This window comes from Corylus avellana, chromosome 2, assembly GCF_965113065.1.
Source record: "Corylus avellana chromosome 2, dhCorAvel1.hap1.2, whole genome shotgun sequence".
NCBI classification, from domain to species: Eukaryota; Viridiplantae; Streptophyta; class Magnoliopsida; order Fagales; family Betulaceae; genus Corylus; species Corylus avellana.
Window position 1 is genome coordinate 5,216,130 of NC_142491.1, and position 15,888 is coordinate 5,232,017.

The window sequence follows — 15,888 nt, forward strand, 5'->3', positions numbered from 1 at the left end:
GTTGTACTTGCGAATAATATGTAAGAAATTCCCGAATTATATTAAAGTGTGGACCATATGCACATGTATTTGTTGTGATTTATATTAAACATAATTATGAGTGTTTGGTAATTTATTCCAAATAAGAAATCTACATACACATAATCTTCTCTCCAACTTCCAACATCAACATCCATTTCAAGTTTGAGCAGCTACGTCACTATTCTCAACTTCCACTCCAGATTTTCAAATTCATTCCAAGTACACATAATTTGAACCCCAAATTATCAAAATCCATTAAGAGTTGAAGCCTTCCAAAAATTTTATGGACGAGTTTTTCTTCATTTGGGACGTGAGGAAACAAAGCTAGCTAGCTATCCAATCATTTGAACCTAATATATATAATTAGCACTAAGCTAAGGCAAATTTCTCGCAGTTTTCAAATCCAAATTAAAACAGAATAAAACATAAGCAATACAAAATGTAATTTTCTTTTCCTCTCCTCAATATTCTAACACTACAAAAAACCAATTTTTTCCTGACATAAGTTTTCTGACACGTCAGAAAATCCTCCTGACGGGGCATTTTTTACGTGTTTCAGGCGTTAAGATTATCGGTGTCAGAAATGGAAAATTTCTGACGTGTTTTCTGACGTGTCACTTTTTGACACGTCAAAAAATTTTCTGACGTGTTAATTTTGACACGTCAGTAATTTAAAAATTATTAAAAAATAATAATTTTTATTTTAAAAAAAAATTATGGAATTTTTTTTTCAATTAAAAAATGTATTAATTTAAATTATTTTTCAATTAAAATAATATATTTTTTAATTCAATTCATCAGTACCGTTTCTCCATTTTCTACCGGCCAACTCTCTCCCTGCTCGATCTTCTTTTCTCCATTTTCTCCCGGCCAGCTCTCTCCCTGCTCGATCTTCTTTTCTCCATTTTCTCACTTTCTCTCTCTCTCTCTCTTCTTTCCTCCATTTTCATAACCCAAACCCAAAAAATCTTCAAAAAATTAAAAACCCAAATAAAAAAATCAACCTGAAAAATCAAAAACCCAAACACCAAACCCAACAAATCTTCAAAAAATTTTCTTATCTTCTTATCTTCTCCTCTTCTTCTTCTTCTTCTTCTTCTCTTCTCCTATATTTATTTTTTCTTCTTCTTCTTCTTCTTATCTTTTTTTTCTCTTCTCCTTTTCCTTTTCCTTTTCTTCATCCCTCTAGAGGGAGCTGGCCGGCTGCATGTATGTGCAGAGAGAGAAGAGGGAGATTGAGATCAAGAGAGAGCTCATGAGCAGGGACGGAGCCAGGAAATTTTATGGGAGGGGGCCAACCAAATTTTTTTTTTTTGGTTCTTTAGAATTTTTTTATTAAAAAAAATTATTTTAGTTGTTTTTTTGAACTAAAAACTACCGTAAAGGCAAAAAAAAAGTGAGCATGCCAAAAAATAGACATTTGAAAGTAAGGACCAAAAATAAAAAAAACTTAATGGGATATGGCCAAAAACTTTTATTGGATATGGCCAAAAAATTTTAAAATATGGTCAATTTTTTTTTTTTTTTTTTTTTTGAAGGGGCCAAATGACTAAACTTAAAACATTACTTTATTTTTATTTTTTTTTTACTTATAAATTTTCTTTCTTCCTTATTTGGGGGCGGACCGTGGCCCACCCCAGTCCCCCCCCCCTCCCTCTGTCTCTGCACATGAGTCTGGAAATAAAAGAAAAGGGATGAAAGAAGTTGAATAAATTAAAAGAATTATAAAGGGTAAGAAGAATAAATAAAGAATATAAAGGGAATAAAGAATAATAAAAGAATAAATTAAGGGAAAATTAGAGCGAAAAAGTTGAAAATCCCACCTAATTTTTGAGTGACGTACTAACATTTAACACATCACAAATTTCTGACGTGATATTTTTAGCACGTCAGAAATTTCATTAGACTAATATTTTTGTTTTAAATATAAGTCTAATGAAATTGGTTGATTTGTCAGTTTCTTATTGGTGACTCAAAGATGACTTTTGTGCGCCTTCTTGTATAAGTTATTCTCATCTATATGACATGATAACAGGAGAATCTTATAATATTTTAAAAAAATTCCAGAAAATCCAAATCTGAAGCCCAAAGAACGGAGAATTAGGGAATTGTGAAAGTTGTTGTAGTAGGTGGAAACATTAATTACAATAATTAATTGATAAGAGATCATGGGTCGGTGAGGTGGCTTCGTATGGAGAAAGTAGTGGTTTGTAATGGTTTGAGGTGTACGTGTTGATATGGTTGGTGGGATATGATGTTAAAGGATTTGTTCACCATGGAAGCGTAAAGAAGTATCAGAGCAGGTGGAGGCGAAGGATCCATTTCATTTAAAATATAATCCGGATTTAAAGTGTACATAATCTTACATTATTTAATATTTTTAAAAAATATCTTAATATTAATATCATGTATACTGTTAAAATTCTTGAAAAAATTACAGTTTACCTTCTAAAGTTGACAGCATTTTTCAATTCGAACAACAAAATTTCAAATTTTTACAATTTGACCAATTGTATCCAAAATTTCCAATATTGCCTCTAATTTTTTATTTTTTATAAAAAAAATTTTAAAAAAAATGCGGGGTGACCGTAGGCTCGTAGCCACCCCTTTGGTCATTTAGCCATTTTTGCACCCCCCTAAATTTGTTTTTTTCTTTATATAAAAAATAAAAATTATGAACAGTATGGAAATTTGGAATAATATTAATTGAATTGAAAAAAAAAAAAATTGAAACTTTGTAGAGGTGGATTGCAAAAATTTAAATTTTGGTGTTCAAATTGAAAAATATTGTCAATTTTAGGGTGTAAACTATAATTTTTTCAAAATTCTTAGTTCGAATCTCTCATTTTCTTTTTGTGTAGACATGTAAAAAATAAAAAATAAATAAAAACATTATTTACAAGTAATTGATAAGAGATTGGCTTGATAGGGAAAAAGTAGTGGTTTGTAAGTAAGGTTTGAAGTGTACGTGTTTTGGAGACTTGTTAGTTTTTTATGGAATTGGCGATAGATCTTATATATGGATGATGTGACAAAACATAACTTTATTATTTCTTGTCCGAATTAGGCTCCTTCAAATTCTAGCCAAATTTGAGCTTGGCTCGAATTCGGCAAACTTAACCAATCGAGTCTTCAATTAAGTCAAACAGTTCAAACGACTATCTACTTTTGCATTTTTCTTTCTAAATTATCCTTAAATTTATTCAAAAATACACATATAATAATGTTAGAGAGAGAGAGAGAGCTTTTGGTGAAGATGACTGGAACGAAGTCATCATCCTAACAACAAAGATTTCTTGCTTGCATTTCAAACTTGTGAGTGAACATCCTCCTTTCTATTCCCACAGATTTCTCTAATAATTTATGAAACCCATGTAGGTGATTAGCTATATATGTTGCTTGTTTTTGTTTCCAACTTGCCATGGGATCTGATTACCAACCCTCATCTTTAGAAATTAGGATTACTTTAGGCTAATTATATTTTAGGAATATTTTTGTCTTTTCACTTTTTGAGAAAATAAAAATACCCTTTCAATAATAAACCGAAGAAGATCCAATTCCCACCTTTAGAGTGTGGGAAATCCTCACCTTCAGAGAGGTTTGTCTACCCTCGCGGGTAGAAAAATGGGATTGTCCACCCTTCACAATCCACTCCTATCATTTTTATTTCATGTGTATTGTCACTTTGAACGCATAATATACGGGTGCCATGTCATATACGATAGGGCTAATTAATTTAGTGGTATGATGTGACATCATGTTGTTAATTAGTTGAATGGTAAGTTGACAACTAGACTTATTTAAAATTGTGCTGAAACTTAATAATATAACTGTTGAAATTAGAGACCAAAGACTGAATTGATTATTAATCATTTTTTTTTCTAATTTAGTATTAATCACTTATATAAGTATGTCACTTAGCATTCTCGTACGAACTAAATTGGATCTCCACATGTCACTTAGTGTGTGAAGTTTTTTTTTTTTTTTTAGCTATGAGGTTATAATTAACGTCATAAAGACAAACATTAAAAACATACAATCAACTCTTATCTATGACTTCAACATTTGCTAATTCATGTCCAAACTTCAGTTATAGAACAAGATCTGCTATAGGCGTACTCAATCTAATACATAGGTAGTCCATATTTTCCAACTTTTATTTTCTTGACCATGGGAGTAAACCCTCACACCGAAACAAATTATCCTCGATTCAAAAGTCAGGGTAAAAAACCTTATCCCCAAATATCGCTCATAAAAGTAGATCTAAGGAGAAGTCAAACTCTTATTAAAAAAACAAACAAGCAAACAAAAAAACAATAAAAGGCCAGTAAATAGCTACCATAGCCGAGGTGAAGGAGGCGAAACGCACTGGCCAGTGCATGGTAGAGAGATGGAGCCGTTTTGCACAAATGGGCAGCTGAGGAGCTAAGGAGCATAGTGAGCCAACGCATGGCTGAGCAAAACCAATTGAGGAAATTATATCAAGATTTGAAAAACTTGATCTAAAGTCCAATTGATTACAAGGAGGCGAAAAGCAGCGCAGTACTATAGAGGACAGACGGAGGCAATGCAGCATAAGCAAAGAGATAATAGGAGCAATTGGACTAGTCAGAAAAAACAAAATAAAAAACTAAAAACTAGAAAAAAAAAATAAAAAAAATAAAACAAAACAAAAAACAAAAAACAAAACAAAACAAAACAAAATGAAAAGGGAGGAGAAAGAAGTGGGGAGTAGGTCCCACAGGTTTTTTCTCACTAGGTTTACTCTAGGGCCAGCTATTCACACCAACTTATTTACTTAGCGTGTGAAGTTAGATGAGAAGATACGCTGACTCGACTTGCATTTTAATGCAATTAAGTTCGTTCGTACGAGATAAGAACCGGTGATAGAGCAAATTGATCATCTATTTAATAAGGCAGTTCAACCAAACGAAAAGTTTTGTTGTTATTGATGGGGGTTATTGGTCACCGACACCCAGGCCAATACCCTTTTAATTGTGCCTAGAAATATTTGTTTAGAAAAATGGTTGTTTGGGAAATGATTTTTAGAGCTAGCGTATTTCTAAAAGGAATAGCTGTTCCTTAATTTTTGTGGAAGAAGAAGAATAACTACTAAAATATTTATTAAAAAAACAAAGAAATGCCCTAGCCACCCCTTAGCCAAATGGGGTGGCCGGCTAAGGGGTGGCTCGATGGAACCACCTTATAGTCAATCGGATTAACAAAATCCCTTCGTACGCTAGACTATCGGCCTAACAGTAATAACAACAGATACTCTAAATGTCATTCTATTTCTTATGTTTAGAAATTTTTTTTAAAAAAATCACAAAAATTTACTCACATCAAATTTTCTCCATTTAATCAACCCTCAAGGCTGTTATAATGTTTCCCAATATGTAGGAAATCAAAAGTAGTTCCATATACATTGTTTTCATATAAACATTTTTCTTTTTTCCTTTTATCTTTCATCTTTTTGTCTTTAATTAAGATTGTATTAGGATTTTGTAAAAAAAGTGAAGATAGGTAGGGAATTTATATTTTGTAAAGAAATAATATTTTAATAGTATAAGATAAGATAATGAAAGCTATTGTGAACGAAAAATGATAGAGACGCAACTTTTGTTTTTGTTTTAACTTTATTTTGTAATTCTCTCTCTATCATATTCTAACTTTTCATAGGTGGCCAGCCCCAAAAATAATGGTTTCGTTGTGAGTCAGGCTGGCCGGCCATAGGTGGTCGAGCCACCCCTTGGCCGGCCACCCCATTTGGCTAAGGGGTTGTTTCCTTTGCTTTTTTAATAAATATTTTAATAATTATTCTTCTAAAATGAGGAATGATATTCATCCACAAAAATTAAGGAATTACGATTCCTTTGGGAATATGCTAGCCTAGCTCTAAAAATCATTGGGTAAAGATCAACAGCACGCGGCGTGCATTGCACGCCCGTGCTGTTGATCTTAAAAAAAAAAAAAAAAAAAAAATTTGGCACTGGGCGTGCCACGCCCGCGAAATCATTTCCCAAACAACCATTTTCTAAACAAATATTTCTGGGTAAAGATATTGACCACGCCTGGCGTGCATCAACAGTGATGCACGCCAGGCACAAAATTTTTTTTTTATTATTATTTTATTATTTTAATTTTTTTGAAAAAAAAAAAAAAAAATTTTGTGCCTGGCGTGCTTCACTGTTGAAGCACGCCAGGCGTGCTCCCAATCACGACTCAATATTTCTAGGCACAGCCATCTTCTCGTACAAACGAACTTAATTGCATTAAAACGCTTGCATGTCGACTCAGCGTCTCTTCTCACTTAACTCCACGGGCTAAGTGACATGTGGAGATCCAATTTGGCTCCAACGAGAATGCTAAGTGACATACTTATATAAGTGATTAATACTTAATTAATTCACTATGAGAAGCATCCATCTCTATCTTTTCATCTAAACAACATTAAGAATAACTTTAAGAAGAAGAAAGATTTAGATCTTTCTTATTCCCCTTTCATGGTAGCAGTGTTCGGCGTCTTCTCAGTAGGCTCCACCGGTCTCCGTTTCTGGCAGATTACTTTAGATCTAGTTTATAGATATAAATCTAGATTCAGATCTAGTCTCTTCAACCTTAGATCTGATCTTTTTCTTGAGCCAAGGCGTATCCTCCGAATGAATATCTACGATGTCGTGCTTCTCAACTGCTGCTTGTGAGGGTTTTGGTTTTTGTTTTTTGTTGTTTTTATTTTATGATCCCAGCCGTTGGACTGAGGACGTAAATAATGCTTCTGGCTTTTGGGTCGAGAGGAAAATGATTTGGGTATGAGTATTTTGCTCAGACCTAGGAAATGGCTTCCTGTGCTCCCGAAAGGAGTCTGCGTTAGCAGTTCTGTTCTATAATCTGAAGATCGGGCTAGGATAGCGGATGTTTGACATCATAGATTGGTTTTTCAATGTAAGATTTGTTATGTTTTCAATTTTTTGACGTGTAATCTTTTAACTTCGGCTATGATCTTGCAGAACTGTATGCTTTGTGATTGTAAGAGCTTCTATGCACTTGACTTCTATTAATAAAATCAGATTGATTTTTCCTAAAAAAAAATAAAATACTTAATTAGAAAAAAAAATGATTAATAATCAATTCAGTCTTAGGTCTCTAATTTTCAACCATTATATTATTAAGTTTCACCACTTTTTTTAAATAAGTCTAGTTGTCAACTTACTGTTCAACTAATTAACAACATGATGTCACATCATACCACTAAATTAGTTATATACCTATTAAATATGGAGAATAACTTATATAAGGAGGTTGTACAAAATGTGAGTTTTGTGCAACCAATCAGAAGGTAACACTTAAGTTAAATTTATCAGACTTAAGTTTTTTTTTTTTAAAAAAAAAAGCATAAATACACCAGATTATAAATAAAAATTAATTGTTTTTTTTTTTTTAAAAAAAAAAAAACAAAAACAAAAAACAAAATTGAAGGGGTGGCTAGCCAGCCACCCCTCCCCCACTTGGGGTGGCCGGCTGCCACCCCAGGCCATGGGGTTGGCCGCGCGGCCACTCCCATGGCCTATGAGGTGGCCGGCGAGCCACCCCCAGCCCATGGGGCGCGGCCACTCCCATGGCTTGGGGTGGCTCGCGGGCCACCCCATAGGCCATGGGAGTCGCCTGTGAGCCACCCCCATGGGCTGGGGTGGTGGCCAGCCACCCCAGATCCAGATCTAGGGTGGTGGCCGAATTTGGGGTGGCAGCCGACCACCCAAAGGGTTGGCCACCCCTTCAATTCTATTTATTTATTTTGTTAAATAAAAAAAAAATTAATGTTTTATTTTATTAAAGTATAATATGGTGTGATTGAGTTTTTATTTTAAATGTAAATCTAATGAAATTAGTTAATTTATTAGCTTCTTATTAGTAGCACAAAAAATGACTTTTGTGCAGCCTCCTTAATAAGTTATTCTCATCTATACGAGTATATGACGTGATAACAAGAGAATCTTATAATATTTTAAAAAAATTCCAGAAAGTCCAAATCTGAAGCCCAAAGAATGGAGAATTAGGGAATTGTGGAAGTTATTGTAGTAGGTGGAAACATTAATTACAATAATTAATTGATAAGAGATCATGAGTCGGTGAGGTGGCGTAAAGAAGAATCAGAGCAGGTAGAGGCGAAGGGTCCATTTCATTTAAAATATAATCCGGACTTAAAGTGTACATAATCTTACATTATTTAATATTTCAAAAAAATATGTTAACATTAATATCATGTATACTGTTAAAATTTTTGAGAAAATTATAGGTTATTTCTTTAAAGTTGACAGCGTTTTTTAATTCGAACACCAATATTTTAATTTTTATAATTCATCCCTTCAAAATTTCAAATTTTTATAATTTGATCAATTGTATCTAAAATTATAATTTTTTCAAAATTTTTAGTTTGAATCTCTCATTTCTTTTTTATGTGGAATTGTAAAAAAATAAAATAAATAAATAAAAACATTAATTACAAGTAATTGATAAGAGATTGGCTTGATACGGAAAAAGTAGTGGTTTGTGAGGTTAGAAGTGTGCGTGTTTTGGAGACTTGTTAGTCTTTTATGGAATTGGCGATAGATCTTATATATGGATGATGTGACAGAACATAACTTTATTATTTCTTGTCCGAATTAGGCTCCTTAAAAGTCTAGTCTTCAATTAAGCCAAACAGTTCCTACGACTAACGACTACTTTTGCATTTTTGTTTCTAAATTATCTTCGGGGGGAAACTTAACAAAATCTCCCTGAAACTTTCAACTGTTTTAACATACTCTTTTGAATTTTCAAAATTTTTACTTAAGCCTACTGAATTTTGATTTTTTGATTTTTTGATTTTTTGATTTTTTTTTTTTTTTTTTTTTTTTCACTTTGAACCCTTTTAATATTAAACTACGTAGTTTTGAACTTTTTATACACATTTTACCCTTCCCCAAAACTATGTCGTTTTATGTCCTAAAATTACAACACCTACACTATAGCAAAAAACGACGTCGTTTTAGGCATTAATTTTAAAAAAAAAAAAAAACAAAAAAAACAAAAAGTTGGATGGGCTGCTTTTGGGTGTGGCTGGACCACCCCCGGTTTCGGCCACCGGTTTCGGCCACCTCATAGGTATCCGGCCACCCCAAATGCACCCTATCTCCCCCCCCCCCCCCCTTCCCTCTTTTTTTTTTTTTTTTTTTTTTTTTTTTTTGGCCTTGGGGGTGGCCGGAGCACCCCCATGGCTAAGGGGGTGGTTCGGCCACCCCCAGACCAGCCAGAGCCACCCCCCGATTTCCTTTTTTTTATTTTTTATTTTTTTTTATTTTTTTATTTTTTTATTTTGCTTTTATTTTTTTATTTTTTAATATTATGCTCAAAATGTCGTCGTTTTGGGTTGGGTGGTGATGTAATTTTAAAGCTCAAAATGGTGTAATTTTAGGACACAAAACGACGTAGTTTTAGGGAAGGGTAAAATGAGTATAAAAAGTCCAAAACAATGTAGTTTAATATTAAAAGGGTCCAAAGTGAGAGAAAACCAAAGTTCATTGGGCCTAAGTGAGAGTTTTGAAAATTCAAGGGGGTATGTCAAAACGGCTAAAAGTTCAAGGGGACTTTATGAAGTTTCTCCTTATCCTTAAATTTATTCAAAAATACACACATAATAATGAGAGAGAGAGAGAGAGAGAGAGAGAGAGAGAGAGAGAGAGAGAGCTTTTAGTGAAGATGCCTGGAACGAAGTCGTCGTCCTAACAACAAAGATTTCTTGCTTGCATTTCAAACTTGTGAGTGAACATCCTCCTTTCTATTCCCACATATTTCTCTAATAATTTACCGTAGGTGATTAGATATATATATGTTGCTTGTTTTTGTTCCAACTTGCCATGGGATCTGATTACCAACCCTCATCTTTAGAAATTATGATTATTTTCTGTTAATTATATTTGAAGAGTATTTTTATCTTTTTATTTTATAAGAAAACAAAAATACTCCTCCAATAATAAACCGGAGAAGATCCTATTCCCACCTTTAGAGTGTGGGAAACCCTCACCTTTAGAGGGGTTCATCCACCCTCACCGGTAGGGAAATTGGATTGTCCACCTTCCACAATCCACTCTTATCTTTTTTATTTAATGTTTATTTGTCACTTTGAACGTACAGCGGGTGCCATGTCATATACGATAGGCATATTGTGTGACATCATGTTGTTAATTAGTTGAACAGTAAGTTGACAACTAGACTTATTTAAAATTGTGTTGAAATATAATTGTTGAAATTAGAGACCTAAGACTGAATTGACCATTAATCATTTTTTTTTCTAATTTAGTATTAATCACTTATATAAGTATGTCACTTAGCATTCTCAAACGAAATTGGATCTCCACATGTCACTTAATGTGTGAAGTTTTTATTTATTATTTAGCTATGAGGTTATAACATCATAGAGACAAACATTAAAAACATACAATTGAGTCCTAAATATGACTTCAACATTTGCTAACCCATGTCAAACTTCAGTTATAGAATAAGATCTGCTGCAGGCGTACTCAATCTAATAAATAGGTAATCCATATTTCCTACTTTTATTTTTTAGGCCATAGGAGTAAACCCTCACACTGAAACAAATTCTCCTCGACTCAAAAGTCAGGATAAAAAATCTTCACCCCAAAGATCGCTTATGAAAGTAGATTTAAAAAGAAGTCAAACCCTTATTAAAAATAAATAAATAAATAAAAAGACCGCAAATAGCTACAACAACCGAGATGCGGGAGGCGAAACGCACTGACTGGTGCGTGGTGGACGAGATGGAGTTGTTTTGTGCTGATAGGCAGGTGAGGAGCTGGAAAGCATGGTGGACTTGTGCATCGCTGAGCAAAACTAGTTAAGAAAACTATATTTAGATTTGAAAAACTTGATTTGAAATCCAACTGATTACGAGAAAGCGAAAAGTGGTGCATCACATGCAATAGAAGGCAGACGGAGGCAGCAAATGGAAAGAGTCACTGGACTGGTTGGAAAAACTTCAAAAAAAAAAAAAAAAATGTGGGTAGTAGGTCCCCACAGATTTTTTCCCAATAGGTTTTCTGTAGGGCCGGCTATTCACACCAACTTATTGACTTAGCGTGTGAAGTTGGGTGAGAAGATACGCTGACTCGACATGCATTTTAATGCAATTAAGTTCGTTCGTACAAGATAAGAATCGGTGGTAGAGCAAATTGATCATCTATTTAAGGCAGTGCAACCAAACGAAAACTTTTGTTTGTTGTTATTCAATTCATGCATGGGGGTACTGGTCACCGACAGCCAGGCCAGTACTCTTTTAATTGTGCCTAGAAATATTTGTTTAGAAAATGGTTGTTTGGGAAATGATTTTTAAAGCTAGCGTATTTCTAAAAGGAATAGCAGTTCCTTAATTTTTGTGGAGGAAGAAGAATCACTATTAAAATATTTATTAAAGAAACAAAGAAATGCTCTAGCCACCCTTAGAGCATTTTCATCAATTTTTTCGTCATTTTTCTTATATTTAAATATTAAAATTATTTTTTACTTTTTTATATCAAAATACATCTCAATAAGTTCCATTAATCATTCCCTATATCATTAAACTATTTATTTATTTTTAATTATATTATATATATGAGAGGAGAAAAGAGAAAGAATCATTTTTTATTTATTTTAATAATCATAAGGATTGCAATAGTGAAACCCAAAACGTTGGGTTCCACTGTAACAATCTTAATGTTTAGGATTCATATAGGGAGCCTGCTATGAGATTTTTTTTGCGATTTTTTTGGATATATTCCCTAAACTTAGGGAACAAATTCCCTTATAGGGAGTTTGCTGGAAATCTTCTTAGCCAAATGGGCGGCTGGCTAAGGAGTGGCTCAACCGAACCACCTTTTGGTCAGTCTAATTAACAAAATCCCTTTGTATACTAGATCATTGGCCTAAGAGCAGTAACAGTAGATGCCTATATGCCATTCCATTCCTTATGTTTTTTTTTTTAAAAAATGTAAAAAAATTACAAAAACTTACATCAGATTTCCTACTTTTAGCCAACACTCAAGGTTGCTACAGTATTCCGCAATGTGTAGGGAACCAAAAATGGTTCCATATACATTATTTTAATATAAGCATTTTTCTTTTCTTTCTCATCTTTCATCTTTTTACCTTTAATTGGGATTGTGTTGGGATTTTGGGAAAAAAGTAGGAGTAGGTAGGAAACTTGTATTTTGTAAAAAAATAATATTTTAATAGTATAGGATAAGGTAAGGAAAGCTATTGTGAAAAAAAAATGATAGAGACACAACTTTTTAACATAAGTTCGGCCCAACTTTTCTCTTATATGGTCATCTAAAAAAAAAACAAAATAAAAAATAAATAAAAAAGTTAAGAACTAATAACACCCTATGTTGTCATTTTTTTCATTTGGTATTTTTTTTTAAAAAAATAATAATAATATTTTTCTTCAGAATAATGACCATTTTAAAAAAAAAACAATGGCCATTTTTCTGAAGAAAAATATCACTTTTTAAATTAAGAATGATTAAAGTGAACTATAAAAGCTTAACGGGTTAAGCTATTAAAATACTCTTTGATCCTGCATATTATGATGTTAAAATTAATGTATATGCAATAGGCTGAAAGAGACCCAACACCTTTTCATCGTGCAGCAAAGCTGACAATTAATTCTCAACCGGAAGATGGCGATTTTTCTCAACAGGTACCTCTCTTTAAAACATGCATTTAATTCAGAAAGAATAGGGAGCAAAGAAAAATAACCCAACTTTGAAGTATATTATGCATGCATTTTACCTCCAAAGCTTTCTAACCATTTATCACTCTTTCATACAGGAAATCCTTGGAGTCTACTTGAGGAATTGTATTATACACTATGGAACGTACGTACAGAGAAACTCACCCATTGTGGGCTCTTGCAGAATACTGCAAGCGTACGTGTCCCATTGCCATTCAGAAAAATTTGAATTAATTAGTGAACTATATATAAGATCTTAAGGAACTATCCCTTTTTTTTTTGTAGTGAGAAGCACCAATAAGAAAGCCAATAGTTAATTCTCTTAAGGAATATTATACAATGTTGTGCCCTGAGACTAATATGTAAGAAATTCCCTAATTATATTAAAGTGTAGCCCATATGCCATGTGTTTATTGTGATTTATATTAAACATAATTACGGGTATTTGGTAATTTACTCTAAATAAGAAATTATTTGTAAAATTAAAATTGGAACGGATTTTATTTTGATGAGAGAAATAAATAAGGTAAATTAAGTTTTACTTGAGAGGGTTGAGGGGTACCGATCAGTACCTCGCGAGAGGAAAAAATAAAAGCAGAAATTCCAATTACAAAAAGTATTGTCCATTCTCCGCAGGGTGGTCGAACAGAACTGGAGCAAAACTACCTTAACGGGTGGGAGGTTGAAGCCTCCCAACATTTTTAAAAAGCTCCCAAAATATATATTTTTATGAGTATTCTTTTTGGATCATTTAAACAAAAAAAAAAAAAAATTGTCCATCCCTCTTTCAAGTTCTAGTTTCGCCCTTTTGTGCGAACAATCTCGTTTTGGCTATTAGGATGGTTTGGTCACTCATAAGACATTCTTTGAGAGTGTCTAAATCACCCCTTTGGACATTTCAAATGGACTTGTTAGAATATTTTATATTATTCTAGTTGCTTTATATGTTCTAGGGTTCAGTTTAGGGTTTCTTGCTTATCACTCATAGTCTCTCTATATATAGAAGCCTTTGTAATCACAATAATACAACCAATCATTACCAATACAATATAGTCCATTGTTTCCTTACGCTCTCCCTCTTCCCACTCTCATGCTGCCATCCCAATATATTCAACAATATATTTAACATGGTATCAAAGCTATTTAACATGGTATCAGAGCCACTTTCTTGTGGTTTCCAATTAACGTCTTTGACATTTTCCGACGCTCCCGCCAGCAACTTCCCTTTTCCGGTAGTCCTCGCGCCGCCAAGCAGTTTTTCACTCAAAATCTCTTTCACGCCTTCAACGTAACTTCATCTAGGAAAATTTATCCTAGATTCATGCTTGCGAGTCACAAATCTACAGATCTATGGAAGATCCACTACCATCAGCTGTCCCACGCGCCTCCACGCACATCCGACAGTCCCTGCAAGTGTCACACGCGCCACCACTGTGACTCCTCTCGGCCGAATAACCACCAAACGGGGTGTCTCGGCCCCAAATCGATGGATTTGTGCAATTTCAGTCCTTTCCAGACTTGCACGCACTCCCACACGCTGCTAGGAGAAACTGCCTATGAACCCACGCACCACCATTGCCCTAGTTGGTGCTACACGCTCCACTCCAGACGATAGTGATCAGACGATTCCGAGTCTAGATCTGAAGATATCTCAACGGGTTAAGTTTCCACGCGCCTCCGGAAGCTTCTGTCAGTCTTTCACGCGCCGGCAGCATCTCCCACGTGCCAGACGCTCCTTGCTCTTTATATTTGCCACGTGTCCCTCAGAGAGCGCACCACGTCAGTCCTAGCCCTCTGCCACGTGTCAGATCCAAAAAATAAATAAATAAATTCAAACTCATCCGGATCCAATATTTTCGACCCGATCCAACGGGTTAGAATCGGATCTTCTCTTTCGGGCCAGACCGACCCATTCAACGATACACGGGTTTCGGCCATTTTGGCCCATGTAACCAGCCCACTTGCTAAACCGGTCCAACCGGATCCATCCAAGGCGCTCCAAAACCGGATTCTAACCGGTTTATCGGGTTCAAATAAAGTCATCTCCAACTTGATCCAAAACCGGTTTCTAACCGGATCATCAGGTTCTAAACCGGTCCAACCTGGTCAATCTATCTAACCAGTTCAAATTAGTCAACTTGGTTCAACGAGTTAGACCCAGTTCATATCATTTTCAGGTCAAACCATATGCAATGGTCCATGGGTTTTGGCCTATTTTGTCTCAATCAAACCGGTCCAACTTAGCCTATTCTATACGGCTCCAATTCAAGTCTTAGGCCCAGTCCATGGCCTAAGTCATTCACTGCCACCACCAGCCACTGCCAGCTTCTATTGCCGTTGTCCTCCGTCTCAGGCCGCCACTCTCCAGCCACTACTCCGGCGACCCAAAAAAAAAAAAAAAGAACTCTCTTTATTTCCCTTTCTTTTTTCCAAACTCAAGCTTGCATCTTGAGTTTGAGAGAGGATGTTATTATATTTTATATCATTCTATGCAATTGCTAGTCTTGCTAAGAGAACAAATTAAGATCTCTGGCTTGAAAATGAACGTCATGCATGGATGGATGCTGAAGATGGAATCCCCTCGCAATGGAGGAGGGACATGCAGCTTTTGTCCGAGGGGCTGCTCAATCATTTCTCTAGCTATTTTTAATTTAAATGCCATGTGTAACAATATGATTGATGTTGCTGTGACACATTAACAGATTTTGTCAACGTTTTTTTCCACATGAACTTATTTTTATTTTTTTTAGCTGACCCACAGAAAAAATAAAAACAAAAACCCATTGTAAATGCAAATTTCCAGAAAAATAAGGGAGTTGTTACCATTTTTCTCTTTATAGAAGGAATCGTTAATTCCTAATTACCCAAAAATTAATTTTACATGTCATTTTCCTTTTTTCTTTCTTTTTGATTAGTTGTATAGTAAAACAGATGTACCTTAGACAAAGGAATTTTGGTATTAATATATGGCTCATAAAAAATAGAAAGCATCCCTATACTTCATGATTTCACATCATAAAAAATAAGTACATTTTCATTCAGTACCCTAAGAGCATTCACATTGGCTTCAATAAATTAGGTTTTTTTTTTTTTAAAAAAAA

At 34.3% G+C, this 15,888-nt stretch overlaps 1 long non-coding RNA gene across 1 annotated transcript; it reads left to right on the forward strand.

Annotated features, from left to right (window-relative positions):
* The first annotated feature begins 9,744 nt into the window (after positions 1–9,744).
* Positions 9,745–13,090, forward strand: LOC132177383 (uncharacterized). The gene is made up of 3 exons (XR_009439750.2): positions 9,745–9,815; positions 12,671–12,754; positions 12,886–13,090. It is a non-coding gene; the product is annotated as an uncharacterized LOC132177383 (long non-coding RNA).
* Positions 13,091–15,888: the final 2,798 nt, after the last annotated feature.